A 16,417-nucleotide genomic window follows, 5' to 3' on the forward strand; every position below is an offset into this window, starting at 1 on the left:
GCCTTTGTCTTCCATTTCCCGGGAGCTGCGATTATTCGGAGTTCAGTGTTCCAATGGGATGTAAGTTTGTGGATTTGACCATCTCTATGCTCTATATATATCTTTTTACATATAATACTTTCCATATCATGGGCCCCATTTTTTGATTTAGAACATCTCCATTATTTACAGATATTCAATATCCGCTCCTGATGAGTCGGCTAACCGACGAAACGCGTCGAGCTGTTGAGGATGTAACCCCTCACATTTCCACCAAGATTTTTATGAATTTTACTGTATATTACAAGTTATACTCATGAAATATGTATTATTGTCCCCTTGTTATGGCAATTATGTTTTACACTCTGTTTATATGTATGCAATTTACTTTCCAAGATGTCTGCATATGCACTGAGCAATTTTTTGTTATATATAACGTTACGCAACTTGATACTCATGTACATTAAAAGTATTTATTTTTACTCTCAAATTTGTGTTTGAACCTGCCTCATTTAAAGTCCCATACTCTTTTATTATTTTTTGAATTTATAATTAGGGATGGAGGCGCACTACCCCCCTTTCCTTGTGCGCTTCATTTAAAGTCCCAGTATATGGAGATATACATTCCCCCCTCTGTTGTATGTTGAAACCGGGATGGAGGCAGAGTTCCTACACAATGGGTAGCATGTAGCTACCCCTTTTATACTCATATATCTACCCGAAGGTTTGATGGGACCTTATAATCCCCAACCTCTGGATGTTATGTACTATTTTTTATGCACTTGCGATACGTGGGGTTTTAGATATTTTCCCCCCCTTTTTTGTACCGACTTATGCTCCACAGTTTTTTCATCCCTAGTGGATATTGTTCATCGTGCCTGCTTTGCTTTGGTTGCCTTTGTCTTCCATTTCCCGGGAGCTGCGATTCGCATCAGGCGCCGCCCCTTGCCGCCCTTGCTATTCACGGGTGTCATGGGGACCGCTAGCCTCGTGCGTATCGACGCCACGCATTCCGCACCAGTGACGTCCTTAGTTGGCGCCGTCTGGTTTTGCGGTTTCTCCATCTGGCTGATACATTGGCGGGATTAGGTCTGGCGCCATTGGCGGGCAGACGCTTCCCGCCCGTCATCACGCTTGCGTGACGTTGGTATTGTCTGCCCTATTTGACCGGCTCACCTGGGAGTCCCCATTTACAACTGACCAGATGACCGGCTTGCACTGCTTGATTTACTGCACACGTACAACCTATACCTGGTACTACAGGGTAATTCTATATGTCACGGCTTGTTTATATTCTACTTTTTCACCTTTTTTCCACTCTATACTTGTATCGTTGTCTCATGAACATCACCGAATAGGTTTCTTCTCTGTAAGCACGCTCCCAGTGTTTGCTTACTTATTCTTTCAGAATTCTCACTGGTCCCCCTTTACATCCCACCTTTATCTCTGCTTTGCACACTATCCAGCAGGTATATCACTACCTACACCCCATCCTGCACTTTTGTCACCCTATTTTTACCTTTTTTCCTCCCATGTATCCCTATTTTTTCTATGCTTGACAGTGCTGCCGGGTGTATCATATACAATATTTTTAATTATCTTACAGATTTACTGGCCACTATTGGCACAATACCCAATATACTACATTTGTTTCCTGGTTGGGGACGTTTTCAGTGTGGGCCTGTTACTTATGGACGGACTTCTATACCTCAGCTCCCGGGGAGGCTTGATATGGTGACCCCTGCACACCGGGATTATTCGGAGTTCAGTGTTCCAATGGGATGTAAGTTTGTGGATTTGACCATCTCTATGCTCTATATATATCTTTTTACATATAATACTTTCCATATCATGGGCCCCATTTTTTGATTTAGAACATCTCCATTATTTACAGATATTCAATATCCGCTCCTGATGAGTCGGCTAACCGACGAAACGCGTCGAGCTGTTGAGGATGTAACCCCTCACATTTCCACCAAGATTTTTATGAATTTTACTGTATATTACAAGTTATACTCATGAAATATGTATTATTGTCCCCTTGTTATGGCAATTATGTTTTACACTCTGTTTATATGTATGCAATTTACTTTCCAAGATGTCTGCATATGCACTGAGCAATTTTTTGTTATATATAACGTTACGCAACTTGATACTCATGTACATTAAAAGTATTTATTTTTACTCTCAAATTTGTGTTTGAACCTGCCTCATTTAAAGTCCCATACTCTTTTATTATTTTTTGAATTTATAATTAGGGATGGAGGCGCACTACCCCCCTTTCCTTGTGCGCTTCATTTAAAGTCCCAGTATATGGAGATATACATTCCCCCCTCTGTTGTATGTTGAAACCGGGATGGAGGCAGAGTTCCTACACAATGGGTAGCATGTAGCTACCCCTTTTATACTCATATATCTACCCGAAGGTTTGATGGGACCTTATAATCCCCAACCTCTGGATGTTATGTACTATTTTTTATGCACTTGCGATACGTGGGGTTTTAGATATTTTCCCCCCCTTTTTTGTACCGACTTATGCTCCACAGTTTTTTCATCCCTAGTGGATATTGTTCATCGTGCCTGCTTTGCTTTGGTTGCCTTTGTCTTCCATTTCCCGGGAGCTGCGATTCGCATCAGGCGCCGCCCCTTGCCGCCCTTGCTATTCACGGGTGTCATGGGGACCGCTAGCCTCGTGCGTATCGACGCCACGCATTCCGCACCAGTGACGTCCTTAGTTGGCGCCGTCTGGTTTTGCGGTTTCTCCATCTGGCTGATACATTGGCGGGATTAGGTCTGGCGCCATTGGCGGGCAGACGCTTCCCGCCCGTCATCACGCTTGCGTGACGTTGGTATTGTCTGCCCTATTTGACCGGCTCACCTGGGAGTCCCCATTTACAACTGACCAGATGACCGGCTTGCACTGCTTGATTTACTGCACACGTACAACCTATACCTGGTACTACAGGGTAATTCTATATGTCACGGCTTGTTTATATTCTACTTTTTCACCTTTTTTCCACTCTATACTTGTATCGTTGTCTCATGAACATCACCGAATAGGTTTCTTCTCTGTAAGCACGCTCCCAGTGTTTGCTTACTTATTCTTTCAGAATTCTCACTGGTCCCCCTTTACATCCCACCTTTATCTCTGCTTTGCACACTATCCAGCAGGTATATCACTACCTACACCCCATCCTGCACTTTTGTCACCCTATTTTTACCTTTTTTCCTCCCATGTATCCCTATTTTTTCTATGCTTGACAGTGCTGCCGGGTGTATCATATACAATATTTTTAATTATCTTACAGATTTACTGGCCACTATTGGCACAATACCCAATATACTACATTTGTTTCCTGGTTGGGGACGTTTTCAGTGTGGGCCTGTTACTTATGGACGGACTTCTATACCTCAGCTCCCGGGGAGGCTTGATATGGTGACCCCTGCACACCGGGATTATTCGGAGTTCAGTGTTCCAATGGGATGTAAGTTTGTGGATTTGACCATCTCTATGCTCTATATATATCTTTTTACATATAATACTTTCCATATCATGGGCCCCATTTTTTGATTTAGAACATCTCCATTATTTACAGATATTCAATATCCGCTCCTGATGAGTCGGCTAACCGACGAAACGCGTCGAGCTGTTGAGGATGTAACCCCTCACATTTCCACCAAGATTTTTATGAATTTTACTGTATATTACAAGTTATACTCATGAAATATGTATTATTGTCCCCTTGTTATGGCAATTATGTTTTACACTCTGTTTATATGTATGCAATTTACTTTCCAAGATGTCTGCATATGCACTGAGCAATTTTTTGTTATATATAACGTTACGCAACTTGATACTCATGTACATTAAAAGTATTTATTTTTACTCTCAAATTTGTGTTTGAACCTGCCTCATTTAAAGTCCCATACTCTTTTATTATTTTTCCACTACAATGCAAAGATCATTGGGAAATGGAAGTAGGTAGGTACTGGAAGTAACAAGATTCTTAATTCTTGCTACAAAACTAATAATGCAGAAATGGGTCTCACCAACACCACCTACATTGTGCTTATGGTAGAATCTGTAAATTCAATGCTGGTGATAGTGATCCTCTTTGGTGGAAAGTAAAGCACGGGTGGTGATGGTACTTCTCTTTTTTCCTATCCTATCTTCTCCAAGGAGTCCAAAATACAGACACACGGTCTGATTATTCCACATAATCATGAAACACAAAACACTCAGACCAATATTTTTTTAGAACAGCAGCACAATCCCAATATGATCCTGCCCAATACATCACAGAACACGAAATCCTCCTCAGAGTCAAGACAATACGATGACTCTGGACTGACCATATTTAATTTGTCCAAACCACACACTTTCTAATGAAGAATCACAATTTCCTATGAAAAGCTTAAGTTTCTGTCCTGATAACAATTTAGATCAATTTGAAGTCTTGAAAGATCTCCACTCTGCTAGAAAGTTAAAATTAAAAACATACAATAAAAAGCAATCCACCAACAATATAAACAATGGAGACCAGGATGTCAATGCTCTTGAGGACCCGATCTCCCTTTTAGAAGATCAGGATTAACAAGACCATATTGAGTTCTTGGATATGGAACAACTACTAGATTTAGTAGAACCAACCGATCCAGTGCCCACCCACACTTACACTATTAACAAAAAGAAATCGGATTAATTCCCTCCTCTTAATTTGAACGCTAATGTGGCTGCCCTCATTAACCTTACATGTGAAGAAATTAGAAATCTTAAAGTTAAAAAAGAATCCAGCAACCTCACTGAAGGAGAGAGGAAAGCTCTTCACGAATGAATGTATAATCCCAATATAACCATCAAACCGTCAGACAAAGTGGGATATTGTCCTTATGGACAATACACAGAATCTCCAAATGTGCAACAAAGTCCTTGAAAACAATAAGTGGTATTGTTCCATTCCCACTAGTATTATTGATCAATTTCATGAGGACTTCTACAGGATTGATACTACATTTTCGAATGGAATTATTAGTAAAAATCAATGTCGAGATGCTCTCTTGTTCTGGCCTGTCATCATATGATGTCGGCCAGTCTCATCGCAATCGCACGCTCGCGGGGGCACGCTGTGTCCCTGGGACACGAGGCTACCCCGATCTCTGTAAAGAGCCAATGACACGGCTCTTTACCCATGTGATCAGTTGTGTCTAATCATAGCTGATCACATGTAAACAAGAAGATGCCGTTTATTGGCTCTCCTCCCCTCACACTGACTGAGTGTGAAAAGAGGAGAGCTGATCAGTGTCATCTCCTCACAGGGGAGACCTGTACAAATGATCAGGGCACCAATCTGTGCCCATCAATGATGTCAGTTTGTGCCCATCAGTGAGGCCAATCTGTGCCCATCAGTGATGCAAGTCAGTGCTGCTTTTCAGTGCCCATTAGTGCCTGCTCATCGGTGCCGCCTATCAGTGGCTATCAGTGCCGCCAATCAGTGCTGCCTATCCGTGTCACCTATCATTGTCCATAAGTGCCACCTATCAGTACCCATCAGTGCCGCCTATCAGTGCTCATCAGTGCTGCATATCAGTGCTTATCATTGCTGCATATCATTGCTGCCTATCAGTGCTCATCAGTGCTGTATATTAGTGCCTCTTTGTCGGCGTACATCAGTTAAGGAGAAAATGTACTTATTTATAATATTGTCTGACAGAAACTAATAAAAAACCCAGCAGTGATTAAATACCACCAAAAGAAAGCTCTATTTGTGGAAAAAAAAAAAATTATTTGGGTACAGTGTTGCGTGACCGCGCAATTGTCATTCAAAGTGCAACAGCGCTGAAAGCTGAAAAGTGGCCTGGGCAGGAAGGGGGTGAAAGTGCCCAGTATTTAGGTGGTTAAACAAACTTCATTAATTTGTTCAAGCATTGGATACTAATTTGTTCAACCTCAATTTCACCATGGCTTTGAAATGATATTGTTTCTAGACATACAAATACACAAGGGCAATAATGGCTGCCTTACCAGCAACCTATATTGTAAGCCCACCACTGGGAACTCTATCCTACATGCCACCAGTTTCCATCTCAAGCCTCCTATTAAATCTATACCTTATAGTCAATATTTAGGGCTATGTCGGAACTGGTCTGAATTTAATACATTTAAATTAGGAACAAATAAATTGAGGGGACGTCTCCTACTGAGCGGGTACTCACACACCTGCTTAATGAAAGCCTACAAACGGGCAATTCAACACACATGACATGATTTGCTTTTTAAAAAGAAGCAAACCACCTGTGATAATCCAGTACGACTCATTACTAGATTCTCCAACCAACACACACAAATTCAAAAGATTGTACATAAATGCTGGCATCTTCTCAATATCGACCCCATTATAGGTAATTTAGTGCCCCAAAAAAAGATTATTCACTTTTAGATGAGCAAGATCCGTCAAGGACCATTTGGTTCAGAGTGAATTCAAAGAAATGAGAAGAAGGGACCCTTGCAAATATTAGGTACCTTCATACCTTCAGATGTAGGAGTTGTGGATATTGCCAATATATATATATATATATATATATATATATATATATATATATATATATATATATATATATATATATATATATATATATATATATATATATATATATACCAATAGATCCATTATACTACCAAATGGGTAAAATATAGGCTCAAGCAATATTCTAACTGCAAGACAAAGGGAGTCATGTATCTTCTCACTTGTGGTTGTGGGAGATTTAATGTTGGAAAAACTAAATTGGAACTCTGGAGAATACAGACCTGAAATGGAGCCAAACACGCACAGGGCCCTTGTGCAATTCCCTCCGTAGCCGCCCTGGAGATGTGTGAACTGGCTCCTTTTAGAGCCGGTCATGTGAACTGGATTTACAATTTGTACAAGTGTGAACCAAGCCTTAGACCTTTTTTAGATGGGTTCTCATCAAGAGGTTGAGACGAATAATTATCTGTGTTAATACTCCCTGTATGAGATCTACATTGTTATAAACTATCTTTCCCTGGGTGTTTTCCATCTATACTGTCCATTCGTTTGGATTCCATTTATTGTTATTTTTATCATGAATGAGTTTATTTTTCTCTTTTTTTGTGATGGTGTTACAACATGTTTAAACTGCATTATGAATTCCAGGATGTACTGTATATAGATATTACAATTTTGTTCTTCAATTTCTTTTCTTCTTTTTTGTGGGTGCTGCTGCCTTTCTGGGATGACCCAGCAGACGTGCCTCCGTTCCTCAGCTCTTCTAGTTCCACCTGGTGCACACAATAGCCTCTTTGACAGTTTCTATGGCCTGGGGCGGCTATATTTTCGGCATTGCGGCCATCATCTACCAACTGGGGTTGAGGCTTGGCTCCGTACCAAGCCTCTCTTTCACTCTCTGCCTGTACTGGGTTGGCCATGTGTGCATCTGCAGCCGCATGACACGTGAGGTCATTGAGCCATCCGCGACAAGCTCGCGTCTTGTGCCACATGGCCGGGAGGTGTTCCCTTGTTGAGCAGCTCAGCCATTGGTCCTGCCCTCTTCCACCTATACTCATTGGCCAGCTCTCAAGCCGGTCTCTCATAAATAAACCCTTCATCCCAATGTGCTAATGCGATGCTCGCCATACACACAGGCTAGATGATTACACCTGGTATGTACCTAATATGTGAACCACAATTCACCTCTCTTTTTGATGCTAATCTAGAGATTGTTATGTTTTAGCCTTATCTTTGTTTTACACTTCCTTAGATCATAAAACACCTCCCTTTCGTCCTTTTCTGGACACGACCTTCTTGATGTGATGCCAGTTCCAACATTAAGGGCAAACCACCATTTAATGTCATCTTCATGAACATGCTTACTTTTAACATGTACATTTGTCTTCTAATAGGTTGACACTTTTAGATGAATTTACATATATGCAAACATGCTTTATCCAATATAGCTTTGGCTATATAGTTCAATCTCTATCATTCCTTCCTTTCTTTCCTTTACAGCAATACCTGATTGCACCATTTCGTCTCTGCCCTCTTTTCCAGTGACCCTAGTGGCAGGGGCACCATGGTCTCTGGAGGTTTCTCTTTGCTGGCATCATCCTGTGGTGGCAGCACTACCCACTTTTATGCTTGTAATCTCTTATGGCCTTTTATGTGTTTTGGATATATACAGTAATGTTGGTGTATTTCACTTGTGTCCCATTAATATCACATACAACTGTGTGATATTTACTGTTCTCATATTGCATAAAAGGCCTTGAACCTGAAAGCTTACACCCCTGAAGAAGAGAAACATGATATCGAAACGCTTTGGGTGCCGCTTTACATTATTATATTTGCTATAGGTTCCATTATTCTGTATAGTATTGCCAATTGTCATTCAATATTTGGTCACTCTTCACTAGGGATGAGCCGAACACCCCCCTGTTCGGTTCGCACCAGAACATGCGAACAGGAAAAAAATTCGTTCGAACACGCGAACACCGTTAAAGTCTATGGGACACGAACATGAATAATCAAAAGTGCTAATTTTAAAGGCTAATATGCAAGTTATTGTCAATAAAAGTGTTTGGGGACCTGGGTCCTGCCCCAGGGGACATGGATCAATGCAAAAAAAAGTTTTAAAAACGGCCGTTTTTTCAGGAGCAGTGATTTTAAAAATGCTTAAAGTCAAACAATAAAAGTGTAATATCCCTTTAAATTTCATACCTGGGGGGTGTCTATAGTATGCCTGTAAAGGGGCGCATGTTTCCCGTGTTTAGAACAGTCTGACAGCAAAATGACATTTTGAAGGAAAAAACTCATTTAAAACTACCGCGGCTATTGCATTGCCGACAATACACATAGAAGTTCATTGATAAAAACGGCATGGGAATTCCCCACAGGGCAACCCCGAACCAAAATTAAAAAAAAAAAATGATGTGGGGGTCCCCCTAAATTCCATACAAGGCCCTTCAGGTCTGGTATGGATATTAAGGGGAACCCCAGCCAAAATTTAAAAAAAAAATTGACGTGGGGTTCCCCCTAAATTCCATACCAGACCCTTCAGGTCTGGTATGGATTTTAAGGGGAACCCCGCGCCAAAAAAAAAAAAAAAAACGGCGTGGGGTCCCCCTAAAAATCCATACCAGACCCTTATCCGAGCACGCAACCTGGCAGGCCGCAGGAAAAGAGGGGGGGACGAGAGTGCGGCCCCCCCCCCTCCTGAACCGTACCAGGCCACATGCCCTCAACATTGGGAGGGTGCTTTGGGGTAGCCCCCCAAAGCACCTTGTCCCCATGTTGATGAAGACAAGGGCCTCATCCTCACAACCGTGGCCGGTGGTTGTGGGGGTCTGCGGGCGGGGGGCTTATCGGAATCTGGAAGCCCCCTTTACCAAGGGGACCCCCAGATCCCGGCCCCCCCCCTGTGTGAAATGGTAAGGGGTTACTTACCCCTACCATTTCACTAAAAAACTGTCAAAAATGTTAAAAATGACAAGAGACAGTTTTTGACAATTCCTTTATTTAAATGCTTCTTCTTTCTTCCTTCATCTTCTTCTTCTTCTGGTTCTTCTGGCTCTTCTGGTTCTTCCTCCGGCGTTCTCGTCCAGCATCTCCTCCGCGGCGTCTTCTATCTTCTTCTCCTCGGGCCGCTCCGCACCCATGGCATGAGGGGAGGCTCCCGCTCTTCTCTTCATCTTCTTCTTCATCTTCATCTTCTTCTTCATCTTCTTCTTCTTCTTCTCTTCTTCATCTCTTCTTCCTTCTTCATTTCTTCTGCGGGCCGCTCCGCATCCATGCATGGAGGGAGGCTCCCGCTGTGTGACGGCGTCTCTTCGTCTGACGGTTCTTAAATAACGGGGGGCGGGGCCACCCGGTGACCCCGCCCCCCTCTGACGCACGGGACATGACGGGACTTCCCTGTGGCATTCCCCGTGACGTCACAGGGAAGTCCCGTCAATTCACCGTGCGTCAGAGGGGGGGGCGGGGTCACCGGATGGCCCCGCCCCCCGTTATTTAAGAACCGTCAGACGAAGAGACGCCGTCACACAGCGGGAGCCTCCCTCCATGCATGGATGCGGAGCGGCCCGCAGAAGAAATGAAGAAGGAAGAAGAGATGAAGAAGAGAAGAAGAAGAAGAAGATGAAGAAGAAGATGAAGATGAAGAAGAAGATGAAGAGAAGAGCGGGAGCCTCCCCCCCATGCCATGGGTGCGGAGCGGCCCGAGGAGAAGAAGATAGAAGACGCCGCGGAGGAGATGCTGGACGAGAACGCCGGAGGAAGAACCAGAAGAGCCAGAAGAACCAGAAGAAGAAGAAGATGAAGGAAGAAAGAAGAAGCATTTAAATAAAGGAATTGTCAAAAACTGTCTCTTGTCATTTTTAACATTTTTGACAGTTTTTTAGTGAAATGGTAGGGGTAAGTAACCCCTTACCATTTCACACAGGGGGGGGGCCGGGATCTGGGGGTCCCCTTGGTAAAGGGGGCTTCCAGATTCCGATAAGCCCCCCGCCCGCAGACCCCCACAACCACCGGCCACGGTTGTGGGGATGAGGCCCTTGTCTTCATCAACATGGGGACAAGGTGCTTTGGGGGGCTACCCCAAAGCACCCTCCCAATGTTGAGGGCATGTGGCCTGGTACGGTTCAGGAGGGGGGGGGGGCCGCACTCTCGTCCCCCCCTCTTTTCCTGCGGCCTGCCAGGTTGCGTGCTCGGATAAGGGTCTGGTATGGATTTTTAGGGGGACCCCACGCCGTTTTTTTTTTTTTTTTTTGGCGCGGGGTTCCCCTTAAAATCCATACCAGACCTGAAGGGTCTGGTATGGAATTTAGGGGGAACCCCACGTCAATTTTTTTTTAAAATTTTGGCTGGGGTTCCCCTTAATATCCATACCAGACCCGAAGGGCCTTGTATGGAATTTAGGGGGACCCCCACATCATTTTTTTTTTTTAATTTTGGTTCGGGGTTGCCCTGTGGGGAATTCCCATGCCGTTTTTATCAATGAACTTCTATGTGTATTGTCGGCAATGCAATAGCCGCGGTAGTTTTAAATGAGTTTTTTCCTTCAAAATGTCATTTTGCTGTCAGACTGTTCTAAACACGGGAAACATGCGCCCCTTTACAGGCATACTATAGACACCCCCCAGGTACGAAATTTAAAGGGATATTACACTTTTATTGTTTGACTTTAAGCATTAATAAAATCACTGCTCCTGAAAAAACGTCCGTTTTTAAAACTTTTTTTTGCATTGATCCATGTCCCCTGGGGCAGGACCCAGGTCCCCAAACACTTTTTATGACAATAACTTGCATATAAGCCTTTAAAATTAGCACTTTTGATTTCTCCCATAGACTTTTAAAGGGTGTTCCGCGGCATTCGAATTTGCCGCGAACACCCCAAATTGTTCGCTGTTCGGCGAACTTGCGAACAGCCAATGTTCGAGTAGAACATGAGTTCGACTCGAACTCGAAGCTCATCCCTACTCTTCACCTATGTACTTCTACTGGCTCTGTTGAGTTTAGATTATTATAAATAAAAAAAATGTACTACATTTTTTTACTGTATCTTATAAGGAGTTTCTGGACAATAGAGTTAATTATGGCAGCAAGTTTCATTTTAGTCATAGTCTTTTGACTAAAATACCATTTTAATTTTAGACACATTTTAGTCATCTGCAATTGTTTGAGTTTTAGTCATATTTAGTCGACTAAAATCATTTTAGCCAAAATCGAATGTGTTTAAATTAAATTGCAATGCATTATTTAGGCATTTCTCTAGAATTTCAAAACTCATACACTCCTGGAGTAAAAAACAAAAAAAAAACAAATATCATGTTAATATTTATGGTAAGACTTGAGAAAACTAGACATAGACACAGATTTAGCCTTTATATAACGTCTCCTCTGTAAAACCAAGTTTTTTACAAAAATATTGCTTTTTTGAGTCACAGCTTCATTCCTTGCTATAAGTGCATGCTACTTTTCTGTTGTTGATTGATCAAAATAAACCTGAACACATTTATATTATTGGCCTAAATAGCCGCTCTGAGGCGGTGATCTGAGAAGCCTGTAATGCTGCACAGTGCTCTGGGACGGTGGTCTGAGAGGCCTGTAACACTGCAGAGTGCTCTGGGATGGTGGTCTGAGAAGCCTGCAATGCTGCACAGTGCTCTGGATGGTGATCTGAGGGGAGGCCTGTAATGCTGCACAGTGCTAAGTGCTAAGCATGCTACAAACTTGCTTGCTTGCTGGTAATGGAAGCACTCTCTGGTTCTACACAGACGGAGCTCCATGGAAACCAGAAGATCGTGAGGGTAAAGCCCCATATACACTATGAGATTTTCTGCTGATTTTTGTCTTCAGATTTACCAAAACCATGTAGTGCAAGGGCCTGCCTGATTGGATACAAATTAAAACTCCTAAGGTTTGACCTCATATTATATGGTTTTGGTAAATCTGAAGGAAAAAAATCAGCAGAAAATCTGATAGTGTGTATGGGGCTTTAAAGTTCCTCCCTCACATTTTAGTTTTGTTAACGAAAACGGAATCGATTTTCGTCATAGTTTTCGTCAGAGGGCGAAAATGTGGTGCACTTTTCATTTTGTTTTTGCCACTGTAAAAAGGCCGCTGATGAAAATTTTCATGAAAATGTTTTCGTCAACAAAATTAACACTGATGAACAGATTACTGTAAAAAGTCCATATACCTATGTATAGGGTTTGTGTTTTTAATAAATTTAACAGCATAGAGGAATCTATAGAAGTTCTCTGTTCCCTGTTCTTGCTCTACACACGTTAGAGACAGATTGCTTTGTTTTTAAACCCCTACCACATTATCCAACACACTCTGATCTCATACACAACCAATGTACAAGACAAACATGTTGATTACTTTAAGACATGGCACTTTCTGAACCTTTGCAACCCACCAAAATACACATTAAAGAGGTTGTAAAGACAGAAGGTTTTTTTTATCTTAATGTATTCTATGCATTAAGATGAAAAGCCTTCTGTGTGCAGCAGCCCCCCTCAGCCCCCCTAATACTTAACTGAGGTCCATCTAGATCCAGCGATGTTGCACGAGAGACTCGGCTTTCCGGGACCCCCCCCCTCATTGGCTCCTGACGCGGTCAATGAGCCAATGAGGAGGGAAAGGGGGGCCTGGCTGCACCTCCATGTCTGAATGGGCACGGGGAGCTGTGGCTCAGGTGCCCCATAGCAAGCTGCTTGCTGTTGGGGCACTTAATAGGAGGGAAGGGCCAGGAGCACCGAAGAGGGACCCGAGAAGAGGAGGATCTGGTCTCCTCTATGCAAAAACCACAGAACAGAGCAAGTAAGTATAAGATGTTTGTTATTTTTAACGAAAAAAGAAACTTTAGTATCACATTAAGATAGACATTTTGCATACTACCTGGAGCACCCTCCTAGATAGGTGCTAGGATTAGGTATATTTAGTTCTGGCTCACTAGGGTTGATTTGCTAAAACTTGTGCAAAATCTGGTGCAGCTCTGCATAGAAACCAATCAGCTTCCAGTTTTTTTTTTTTTGCCAAAGCTCAATTGAACAAGCTGAAGTTAGAAGCTGATTGGCTACCATGCTCAGCTGCACCAGATTTTGCACTCTCCAGTTTTAGTAAATCTACCCAAGTATAACCAGTGTGGCTGAAATTGCTTTGTTAGGTACATTTACTGTATATGAGCTCACTGCAATCAGTGCAGCTGCTTGTGATTACTTAGGTCTGTTTAGTGTTTCAGTTGCTGCTGGTTTGATTGCTTCCTCTGCCTTCCAGAGAACAGTAGAATCCTCTGGAAAATAGGCATGGACTGATGCAAACAGCAGCATGAATATTTATACAGGCCTTGCCAGTCCCATGGAGAGTGACCCTGAAGGCTGCTGAAAGTCTATATAAATACTCTAATGCCCCATACACACGGTCGGAATTTCTGACAGAAAAAAAGTTTTCTGTCAGCATTTCCAACGGACTTAGATAGAGAACATGTTCTAAATCTTTCCGTCGGAAATGCCGACGGAGGTTATCCCGTTGGCAAGTCCGACCGCGTGTACACGGCATAAGACACAAATCAGTCTTTTTTTTCTTCAGGGATGGAACACAGCATGGAGAGCTTGCTGCCAAGTGCTTGCTGTTTGTGAGGCCTCAGGTGGGCGACCTGAGGGCCTGGCTGCTAAATCTACAGAGAGCTGACTGAGGGGCTGTCATCTGAAGATCTATTCTGGTATCACAGGAGAAAGGTGTCACATGGATGCTGGAAGGAGGCAATCAATTGTCCTTGGTCATTTGTGAGGACAGACTGCTGTGAGAGATCTTAGAGGCCTTTGGGTTGCTACCACCCCTCTGGTGCTAGGAAATGAGCTGTGTGCTTGTGTAAAGTGGACAATGGCAGATGTCCTGAAGAGCTAGGTCTATCTAGTTCTTTGTGAAGGGACTCTGCTCCGTTTGCTGTAAAAAAAAGTCTGTGTGCTTGAACTGCTTCTACTACAAAGGCAAGTCCAGGCTTCTGCTTCAGCTCTACAGAAGGAAGTTTACGGTCTTCATCTTGTACATAGTTCTATATGGAGTATCCCACTCAATTTCCTCAACCCCATCCCAGTTATCCCAAAAATAAAAACACCAAGAAGAACACCCCTAGACTTGTTAATGAGCCAAAGAGTGACCATATTGTCAGGATCCACTGACTGACAGCTGGCTCTGGCTCTCATTGCATAGCTGGGAACCAAAACTAGTTGAGTCTGCCCCCTCTCCAGCCCAGTGCTCCAGTAAGCACTAGAGGGGCAGAGTGATGAGCAGTGACTTATAGAAGGCCAAGAACGGAGCGATCAATGGTCATGTGATAGAGGTGAGTATTTATGTTTGTTGGAGGATTGCGGACTGTGGAAAACAAGTAGCAACAACCAGGTTTATCACCATGCAGTATTTTTTTTCCTTTACTAAAAATCTGAAATATTGTTTATATTGGCCACAATAACACATATCGCATGCAGTGGTCACAGACTACTGTTTTGGTTATGTACAGTGCCTTGAAAAAGTATTCATACCCCTTGAAATTTTCCACATTTTGTCATATTACAACCAAAAACATAAATGTATTTTATTGGGATTTTATGTGATAGAAAAACACAAAGTGGCACATAATTGTGAAGTAGAAGGAAAATGCTAAATAGCTTTAAAAATTTTGTACAAATAAATATCTGAAAAGCGTGGCGTGCATTTGTATTCAGACCCCCTGAGTTAATATTTTGTAGAACCACCTTTTGCTGCAGTTACAGGTGCAAGTCTTTTTGGGTATGTCTCTACCAGCTCTGCACATCTACATGAATATGCTTTGATCTAAACCATTCCATTGTAACTCTGGCTGTATGTTTAGGGTCGTTGTCCTGCTGGAAGGTGAACCTCTGCACCAATCTCAAGTCTTTTGCAGACTCTAACAGGTTTTCTTCTAAGATTGCCCTATATTTGGCTCCATCCATCTTCCCATCAACTCTGACCAGCTTCCCAGTCCCTGCTGAAGAAAAGCATCCTTACAACATGATGCTGCCCACCACCATGTTTCACAGTGGGGATGGTGTGTTCAGGGTAATGTAATGTATTCGTTTTCCGCCACACATAACGTTTTGCTTTTAGGCCAAAAAGTTCAATTTTGATATCATCTGACCAAAACACCTTCTTCCACGTGTTTGCTTTGTCCCCCGCATAGCTTCTCACAGACTGAAAACGGGACTTCTTATGACTTTCTTTCAATAATGGCTTTCTTCTTGCTATACTTCCATAAAGGCCAGATTTGTGGAGTGCATGAGTAATAGTTGTACCGTGGACAGATTCTCCCACCTGAGATATGGATCTCTGCAGCTCCTCCAGAGTTACCATGGGCCATTTGACTGCTTTTCTGCTTAATGCACTCTTTGCCCGGCCTGTCGGTTTAGGTGGATGGCCCTGTCTTGGTAGGTTTTCAGTTGTACCATACTCTTTCCATTTTTGGATGATGGATTGAAGAGTGCTCCATGAGATATTCAAAGCGTGGGATACTTTTTTATAACCTAACCCTGCTTTAAACTTCTCCACAACTTTATCCATGACCTGTCTGGTGTGTTCCTTGGCCTTCATGATGCTGTTTGTTCACTAAGGTTCTCTGACAAACCTCTGAGGACTTCACAGAACAACTGTATTTATTCTGAGATTAAATTATACACAGGTGGGCTCAATTTACTAATTAGGTGACTTCTGAAGGCAATTGTCTCTACTAGATTTTTTCTCCTCATTCTCCCTCTCTCCTCTCCCTTTTTTCCTCCTCCTGGCCTCCCCCCTCACATCCCTATTTCCCCTCCCCCCCCCTTTTTTCCCTTTTCTCCTTCCTTTTCTCCCCTCCTCCCTCCTCTCGCTCTCGCTCTCCCTCCTTTTTCTTCTCTCTCTCTCTCTCT

The 16,417-nt window shown here is 42.8% G+C and overlaps 1 protein-coding gene and 1 long non-coding RNA gene across 3 annotated transcripts in view; both read left to right on the plus strand.

The window, feature by feature from the left end:
- MREG (melanoregulin) overlaps nt 1-16,417 on the plus strand; it is a 152,710-nt gene that overhangs the window by 20,056 nt on the left and 116,237 nt on the right. The window lies entirely within an intron of this gene.
- On the plus strand, nt 180-3,899 carry LOC141146864 (uncharacterized). Its single transcript, XR_012244993.1, has 3 exons — nt 180-1,762; nt 1,874-3,464; nt 3,576-3,899. It is a non-coding gene; the product is annotated as an uncharacterized lncRNA (long non-coding RNA).

This window comes from Aquarana catesbeiana, linkage group LG06 (assembly GCF_042186555.1).
Source record: "Aquarana catesbeiana isolate 2022-GZ linkage group LG06, ASM4218655v1, whole genome shotgun sequence".
Classification (NCBI taxonomy): domain Eukaryota; kingdom Metazoa; phylum Chordata; class Amphibia; order Anura; family Ranidae; genus Aquarana; species Aquarana catesbeiana.